Source organism: Pithys albifrons, chromosome 4, assembly GCF_047495875.1.
Source record: "Pithys albifrons albifrons isolate INPA30051 chromosome 4, PitAlb_v1, whole genome shotgun sequence".
Taxonomy (NCBI): domain Eukaryota; kingdom Metazoa; phylum Chordata; class Aves; order Passeriformes; family Thamnophilidae; genus Pithys; species Pithys albifrons.
Window position 1 is genome coordinate 59,559,222 of NC_092461.1, and position 9,626 is coordinate 59,568,847.

General features: G+C 36.6%; 1 protein-coding gene across 2 annotated transcripts in view; it reads right to left on the reverse strand.

Moving 5' to 3' along the window:
* Positions 1 to 9,626, reverse strand: part of ZFHX4 (zinc finger homeobox 4) — a 147,586-nt gene that overhangs the window by 109,952 nt on the left and 28,008 nt on the right. The window lies entirely within an intron of this gene.

A 9,626-nucleotide genomic window follows, 5' to 3' on the forward strand; every position in this document is an offset into this window, starting at 1 on the left:
TTTCATTCCTTGAGTTCTATAAGTCCCAGAAATTGAAGGGTTGTGAAGATATTGTTGAAGCCTGAAATGCTACAAAACATATCATTGGAGACAGGAAAAGACAGACAGAGCACATTGACAGCATATCCAGTTCATCATTATCTATGAAACTATCTAAGTAAACCAAAAAGTGACAAAGGATATCCACAGCCTAGGTACAACACCTATTACTGAGATGCATCTGCAATGGGGTTAGTCCCAGGAGGCTAACACTACAGCAGTACATTCAAATCTACCCAAACGCTAGGTCAGAAATGTGGTAAAATTAGTCTTAAACCATTTTTTGTGGCCTGTGATCTTTGTCATCTGAGAGCTGACTTCAGAAAATTTTGCCCTGATATATCCCAGCAGGGTCCCAGCTTCCTCCTGGGTTAAAAATTTTGAGTCAGAGAAGTTCCTGAACAAATAAGGACATAAGGTTTTCAGAAACACTTGCAGTTTGGCCTCGTTTTTTTTCCACTAGCTTCATTCTTTCTAATTTCCAGTCATTCATTAGCTGCATACATATCTGCAAATGCCAAAGGGTGTTTCCAAAATAGTAACATCTAGATACTAAAAGCTGTCTCATTTCTGTGGTAAAGCAAGCCTTTTTCCATCCTCTCATCACCAGCACTCAAAGAGTAAGAATACCAAGATCCTCCTTACACTTTGTTTTATTGTTCTAGTTATAAAAATATCAAGCTTCTGGTCATTCAAGAATTAGAAAACTTTAGGTTTTTTTGTCTCAATCTATTTCCCATACAGCAAGTTTTATGTCTAGGTTACATAGAAAATAGGAATATTGTATGAATGATATGAAGTTACACCAGCGAAAGTTCAGATTGGACATTAGAAAAAGGTTCTTTATTGAGAGGGTGGTTGGTCATTGGAATAGGATCCCAAGGGAAGTGCTCACAGCACCAAGCCTGCCAGAGTTTAAAAAGCATCTGGATGACACTCTTAGGCATATGGTTTAGTTTTCAGTAGCCTTGCAAGTAGCATAGAGTTTGACTGAATAATCCCTATCAGTCCCTTTCAACACCAGACATTCTGAGTCTACGAGTAAGAAGTGCCCTTCCTTCCTTTTTTTCCATTAGGACCCAGAATTTTGAATTTAGCATAAGGATATCAGTCATACCTGTTACGATACTTGAAGTACTTGGAGCTTTTCGGGATTTTCCATGGAAAACATATTCATTCTTAATAAAGTTGTCCCTCACCCAAGGACTGCTATAGGCCCAAACACCAGCTTAGGATGCCAAAGGAAAAATTCCATGGGTCAAACTCTAAAATGAGGAAATGCAGACCACTGGAATTGCCCAATGAATTGCCCATGCTGTCTTTATGGGTAGAGCTGACTTTAATGGGTCTTTTCTCCAGGAGCAGCATAAAGAAGTAGTGTGTGTTCTTCTTTGGGAGATATTACAAGGGAGAACAGAGACTACAAATAACGCTGCCTTTGGGTAGAATCCTGAACTAGTGGCTGCTTGCACACAATCCAGCAATAAACCTATACAACCTATATAAAAGTGGTTATATAGTCATGTGATTTAGACATGTGAATCATGTGAAGAGCATGGTTTGATTAACACTCTAGGATAACAATTTTAAATAGAAAAAAGTTCCATTATTTTGTTAGGCAACCCAGGTATTCAAATACTCACTCTTGGATTAAGGTTAGTACATTGCCATTCATGGCTCCCATTAGCAATATGTAGTTTCCTGTTCATGCATATAGCCAGGGAGCATTGCTCATACTCCTCGTATATAACAAAACCTTTTATTTTTTACTGTAGCTGCTACTGCAGTAAGATGCCCAAGGCTTGGGAATTTGCACACTTCATCATTCAAGAGCTACCTTTGCTCAATTTTTGTTTCCTTCAATGCTCCCTGCCTTTAAAAGGTAAGGATTATCTTAATGCCTTCCTTCCCACTGGGAGAGTAGAACATGCAGTTTCCCCTAAGGCAATGGTGCACAATTCTCTGTGTATCTGTCTGCTGCAGAACTGCAGGGTTGGCACCTTCTGCTGCAGACCAAGGGGGTCATTTTCATGACATCCTCCTTCATGGCTGTCCACAAAGCAAAAGTCTTGCAGTTCTTAGCAAAACTTCACTTTTTTATATATCATCATGAGATTGTGCAATCATCAGTCTGCACTACCTGTCTGTTTTGAGTACAGCAGTCTAACAGACAGACCATCAGGATCAAAAAATATTACAAGCTATCACTTGTAATTTATGGTTTATTAACATAAAAAGCCTACTCACATTTAAGCTAATTACCACCTGTTTCCTGTTGTACTGTACTGCATTTTGCCCAAACATACATAAAATTTTATCCAATAAAATATGTCTCCTGCATTGTGCCCAATTCTTACTGAAATGGCATTACTCAGCATTTCACACCAGCCTCTTCACTATCCTTTCTTATCCCTTTCTGGAGCATTGCTTCAGTGATACCCCAAAGGAGAAAAAAAGAAGAAATGCAGTATATTAATCTGGCTGTCTAGCAATATAGATACATGTAGCGCCAATACAGTCTTAAGAGCTGTGTACAAACAACTCAAACCTCAGTCCTGTACAAAAGAGGTCTCTAGGATTTTATTCCCATCAACCCTCCTATAGTATCACAATTCTGGCATTTTGCCTGGATGATCTAACAAATGAATAGACTAAGGGAAAGCTTCTAAATCACTTAAGAAAAGCAATAGCAAACCTGAATTATGCATATGCATATCAAAATATAACTTCCCTGTAGTGTCTCAATCTTTTTATTTTTTTTACTGCTCATTTTTAAATATGTGGAAGAGAGCGTGGAGAAAAATCTCACCTGGGAGAGTCTGGCAAACTAATTACAATTCTAGAGAAGACACCTGTAGTAAGTTGCATAATAGCAGCTAAAATCTCCTAAGGGCAACAAGAAAATCTATGTTGCAAGGCAGGGATGGAGTGGCTGCTAAATCCATAGCTGCAATCCATTAATGCACACATACACATGCACTTACATTGATATAATACTCATATATATACACTATACGCTGCATTTCTACTTTGAATCCCAGTTAGAAATAAATACATATTTTTCTTAATGTCAGAATGAAAGAACTCCAGGAATAAAACACAGCTGTTATACAGCCATTTTGTGTGTTGAGCATACTGAATAAATGAGGCTGATTCTCTTTCTGCTGCTTTTGATCTCCTCCTTGCTCACTTTTCCTGCTCTGCAAAAGGAGGTACTAGGTGGGGCTCCACTGGGCACACTGCACACGGCAAGTTATGTCCAAGTAGTCTGGTACAGCCTCCTTTCAAAGAGCAGCCTTATTCTCACCCGGGACAGCACCCAGACTGGGATTCTGGACAGCATTCCAATGGAAGAACATGGGGATTCTTTAAACCGCAATTTGAGATACCCTTTATGCTTTAGTGGAAATCTGAACATGACGTATGTTACTTTTTAAAAGAACCATTATATAAGACTATCTGAATATCAAATTAAATATTCAGGAAATATGTGAAAATTACTTCTCTACTATTTTTTTCAATTTGTAGCAAAAAGAGTAGGTTTGAAATTGCTATTGCTAGCCAACAATTTTTTGTTTTTTTTAGTAAATGTACTTGTCTATAATGTGCGAGTACATACAGCAGGCATATATATTATTTATAGCTTTAACTACACAATGTATGTATATCTGTGACTAGACAGTGTGTTCTTTGAACACTGTTTTTTCTTTATACATGTAATCACAACACTACAATCTGCATTACAGTAACTTAAACTTGCAGTGTAAATTAGATTTCATAAAACATTTAAAGCCTTAAATGAACATAAATACTATAAAAAGTTGAAAAATACCCTCTATCCGCTTTATCACAAGGTTTGTCTTGAGGAGCAAATTAGAATAAGTTATGTTTATCATGGAAAACAGGTTTTTTTCACCTAAACAAACAACAAGAATAAGATTAAGCAAAGCATGGCTTGGCTCCTCAGATGTACAGACATATTCCAATTTCCTTTCCACAATGATTTTTATGCAAATCAATGCTGCACAATCTCCTGACCTCTTTTACCATCATACTGGGACAATGACAGTTCAATAATTGGACAGGCACATATCTAGAATATTTGATTTTATATTAAAAAACTTAGTGTAGGACAATTGAAATTAAAAGAATGTGACTTTCTGTTAATTCCAGGCTGATCAAGTACCAAAATTTCATGTCAAACAGAGTAAAGCAAACAAAGTGATTTGGGCTTTGAGTCCATTCATCCCCATATGCATATACTTCATACCCCCCTCAGTTGTTAATTCCTAACAACAATGCTTTCATCCAGAACAAGGATAATGAGAAAAAACCAAGCAGTGTTCCTTGGGGAACTGTTACACTAAAAGTTACCTAAGCACTAAATCCCACTTGTGCCTCCTGCACGTGATAAAGATGAGCAAAGCATTCAATATCCCTGACTGATTTAAAATCCAAATATGCAAACAGCATTATGGAATCTAGACAGACTATTCTGCTTCACTGATGACAGATGCAGAATAAAAGGTGGTCTAATTAAGCTTTTGACTTTGAACCAGCAGAAAAGTGGACACCTCCTTTTGAAAACACAGTGCAGGACCCCAGCTGAAGAGCAGGTGCTGCACGGTATTTGCATTTCCTGCAGAGGATGCTAGCTGGCAGGACCAAGCAGCTGACCGTGAAAATTCTTGGCCCTAAGTGACCCAAAGATAGACTATAAATCCAACCTATAAAATATAGCAAAAGCCCTGTTTGTTCTTCTACCCTTTCAATATCTGATGTTATACATTTGAGATTATCTCATTTTATTGGGCTCTTTAGAAAGATGTTTATGATCATTTGTGGACAAAACAAATGCTCACTGTAAACTCTCTTTTAAATGAGTTGGAAAGTCTATATGAAACAAAGGGCACCACTTTCATGACTGCTTACATGCAAGGTATGCTTGTGTGTGTAGTATTACAATGCATTTTAGCAAGGAGATAGAGTCCTAGCTAATTACAAAGCTAACAAATAGTAGCATTGCATTAGCATCTCACGAAATTCCTACTGAATTGCATACGTCTGAAAATACACATATATGCTTGTGCTGAAACTTAATTATCTTGGCAAAAACTGTGAGGGCCAGATTCTCAGAAGACATAAACATAAAAGTCTGCTTTACACTCCGAAGGATCTAATAATTTTTTGTTTATTCAGACAATCTTCATCAGATAAAACCTGCCATTTGGACTGAGTGATTTGCCTTCTTATTTATAGTATCTACAACTAAGTAACACAATTACTTCTTGGTTTGTGAGTAGGGAAAAGAATACTGCTGATCTACAAATACAAGGTCTGAAAGAGACAATCGGCATGCTCTGTCAGGTTAAAAAAGCTGGTGCATTCCACCTTGGGCAAGGAAGACAAGCCTTTTTAAGCACAGTTCTGACTGAAATGTTTTCTTATGGGTTCAGAGTAAAACATTACGGCAAAAAAATGAATACAGCTTTGTTTATTTCTTCAGTCATCGTTAGCAATAGACATAGGAGTATTCTGGTTTTGAGCCCAGATGGAAAGACCATCAACACTTTCTGCTTCTGGGTCCTTTGCCAAAATACCATATCCCACATGTCTTTTACCTTAAAACATAAAAGAAAAGGTGTTGTTCTGGTCAAATAAAGGAATAATTTTTACTAACATACGTCTAATGTTAAAGCTGTCTAAATCCTGCCAAAGACATTACAACACCATCTGCAAAACAGATTTTCATTAAACTGATCAGTTTAAAGTTAAGCAGCTAGGCAGATGATGCTTTTGAGCTAACCCTTAACCTTTAACCTCCTTAAACTGAAATCAGGTCACTCCTTTGGGGTAATATCTTTGCCATTCGAGAACATGAGAGGTACAGTGATCTACCCAAATTTAACTGACAATCATAGCATTAATAGTGTTATGGATCAATATTTTGTCAATAATGAGAAAATCAAGGTAGTTCTTACACAGCTGAGTATTAGTCTGCTAATTGCTGCCTGTCACTTTCCCTGAGCTTCTAAATAGTTGCATATATGATGTAAACTGCAGTAAACATCCAGTATAAAAGCACTGACTATTAAAGATATTATCAGCTAACTGAATAATATTTTTGATAGACTAACTTCAAATATTTATTTGTGATTAGAAATTGATCATGTCATTCAGTTACTTAGTTAAATAAAACTTCTTTTCAGCCATCCCAGTTTACTTTTCAAAAAGGCTACCCTGTATTTATTTATTCATTTAAAAAAGTATTTGAAAATTATTTTATGAGCACAGGGCATGATATATGCAGTTCCCTGAATCAAAAACTATCCAACCAAGCTACAAAATGGCTGCCTTAAAAGCAGTTCCAGGTATATGTACTTTACATCAACAGAAACAGATCACTGTCCTGCCTCAGCTTCCCAAACTGGTGGAAGCTGAACGCTTCCTCCTGCAGAATGGAAATGCACTCTGTTGCTATAGAAGCTTTCTCTGTTTACTTATGGAGTCCCTGAATGCTTCTTGATGGATGTTGCCAAGAACTTGCAACTCTTCTGTGGTTTAATTTGCTTATATTGAGCTCCACAATTTCAAATGTAAGTCTTTGGGAAATTCATTTAGGCCACGCTGAGTTCACTCAGGGTAAGGGCGTCTTTGTTCTGGTTCCTAGCAGCCACATTACCAACACCATTTGAATACTGCACTTCTGTAAGGAACAATCAAGCCATTTCTTTTTTAAATAACTCAGAAAACAGCTAAAGGTTTCACTTTGCCACATTTAGAATCTAACTCTAAAAGTAACATTTCAGTACTGCCTAAAATTATATAGCTTCAAAAGAGAAGCTCTGATGTTCATGGTTGCTTTAAAAGCTATGGCTATGAAAAGACATCCTTTTATTCCATCAATAGTTAGGCACAGGAAGAGAAATCAAGCTGTTATGGCAACACTTATAAAAAGAAAATTCATAAAACAATAACATTTATATAAATATAAATTACTAAAGAAAAACTCCAAGGTACTTGACAAAGCAAAGGAACAAAGCCAGATTCTTTTTCTGTGCTTTCAGATCATTTTAGTATTAAAGTTTTTATTGTCAAACCATATTCACAGCACCTTAATTTTAAAGGAGTTAAGGGGAGCTGCTTGAATATAAACACAATTCATGAATATTCGATATCGTTCCCAAGACATATATCTGTTATTCATGCAAATTAATGTTCTTTTTTCCTTAGGTGTTCTAAAAGTTTATCTGATGTATCAAAGGAAAAAAGTTTACAACTCTCTTGGTGTCAACAGCTTGACCAAGACCTGACAAAACCATCAAGTCAGATAGCAGATAACTTAACAGACTTTCAAAATCTCTTTCATTCCCTCCTTGAGGCCTGAACATACACCCACCATTAAGAGTAAAGTTTTCTGGGTGACGCACAGAGACATTACATTCTGTTACAAAGCACACACACTTAGAAAATTCTGGTCATTTGGGACAAATTGTAGCACTCCACAGTCAAGCCCAAATATTAAAAAATAATACTAATAACCCAATTTATGTTTTAAATGAGACGTTCCTCTCTTTCAAATTAGCTTTAAAATTGAATTATATAAAATAATGTGTGTGCATGTATATGCTATCTGCTTTCCGAGAGTTGCTACACCTAGTGAGGTTCAAATGTTGAAGCTTCTCTAAGAAGTCATGAGGGACAGAAACTCCTTAAAAAGCTGAGATTGTCACTAGCAATCCTGGGGACAAGTCTTTAACAATATATGCAACAGAAGACTTGCAACCCTATGGTTATCAGTCGGACACTTTCAATTGTTGTTCTGTAGGCCAGGAAGCCTAGAGGGTGTCTAGGCGTTTATGGAATCTTTCTCCGCTGAGATGTCTTTAACTGATTCAGACACTGAACTCCAAAGGCTAATGGTGGTCATTTGCTATGTATGATAGTAGCACCACACAGGCACTACTGAATTGCTCCATTAAACAAACCAGGATCTGGCTAAGAAAAAGATTCAGCAGCAGACATTTTTAGTGATGAGGGCTATAAGCTAATACTTGCTCCTTTAGCAGCCCACATCAAATATTTCCTAGGACATGCAGTAAATCAAAACATATTTCATCAAGATTTCTCTAGGGATCGGGTTGAGGGAGTGAAGAGACAGTACCATTTTGAGTAGTTTGTGTACCTTGTAACTTCATAGCTATGCCTGTAGCTTTTTTTTTTTAAAATAAGCAGCTGGCATGTTATTTTAAACAGTCTCCAAATGAAGAACTAAAACCATCTGAGAAAGCTGCCAGCCTTCCCATTTCCTATTCTATCATTCCTATCTGTGACACCATTTGTAGTAGCATCTCTGTAAATGGTGGCATTATAAAACAGAAATAATTCAAATAATTCATGTCAACACTCCAAAAGAAAGATGGGGACCAATAATGTTTAACTTGGATCATTTAAAAAAAACTGACTTAGAGTGTGGCTACACAATCACTGTAACTGGAGGGTGCAAGTAAGGGCTTTGCAGATGACAGGAAGCAGAAACCTCTAAAGAGAGTTTTGCTACTGAAGTGGGCTAACTGTGTCACTACACTCTCAGCCCTTTTTTTGAACTTTTCATAATAGGACTTCATATCTTAAAAAAACAAAAGAAAAAAACCCCAACAAACTACCTAGCACAAAAAATAACACCCAACTATGGAAAAATGCAATTTAAATAAAATACATTATTAAATTAACAGAGCAGCCAGCACTATGGGACAATAGACCAAATCTTGTGTTACTGCCATTTTTGTTCATAGCAGATACAGTAAGGTTACAACTATCAGGTTATAAAGTGAAAATCCATGTTACTGCATGTGCAGCATGTGTTAGCTCAGACCAACCGTTTCAGTGTTGTTGAATACCAGAAAAAAGTTATTTCTTGCTTAAACTAGAGGTCTGCTGAGACTTTTCTGATTCATTCTGTGGGTACATGTTTTCAACATGATTAGAAAACCAGCACAGTTGCTGTAATCAGCAGATGACTCCTGATAGTTTAGTTATCGCAGATTTCTAGTATAAATCAATAGATAACACTTGCAAAACGGATTTTCTAATCATATTTAGAGCTTGTTACAGTGACTAATGGTTTGCAATATTTCCTGAATTTTTATATCCCCTAGACAAAAGAAGTTTTTAATAAGTTACAAAGTTATTCATCTTGGAAATGAATGTGTTATATTTCGTACATGAACCAAGACAATCAAGCCAATCCAGTAAACACACTGCAGAAAATAAGTTACCCCATAATTAGGGTTTGGAAAAAGTCATGACAAGTTGTGTAATAAATGGTATCCATCACTCCCACATATTCATTATATCCACATAGTTTTTTCCAGTAAAGATAAAAATATAGTTGCCATTCCACTAACATATTTATCTACACCACACCCTTTCATGTTTGTGAAAAATCATTACTGGCTTGGAAAAGAAGGGCAGACAAAAGGATGACAGTGCCTCTTTTGAATATCCCTGGTAATAGTGTGACACATTGCATGCACTTACTGAAAATACCAATGTAAAATAACTTTGCTGTGATAGATTATGGTTGC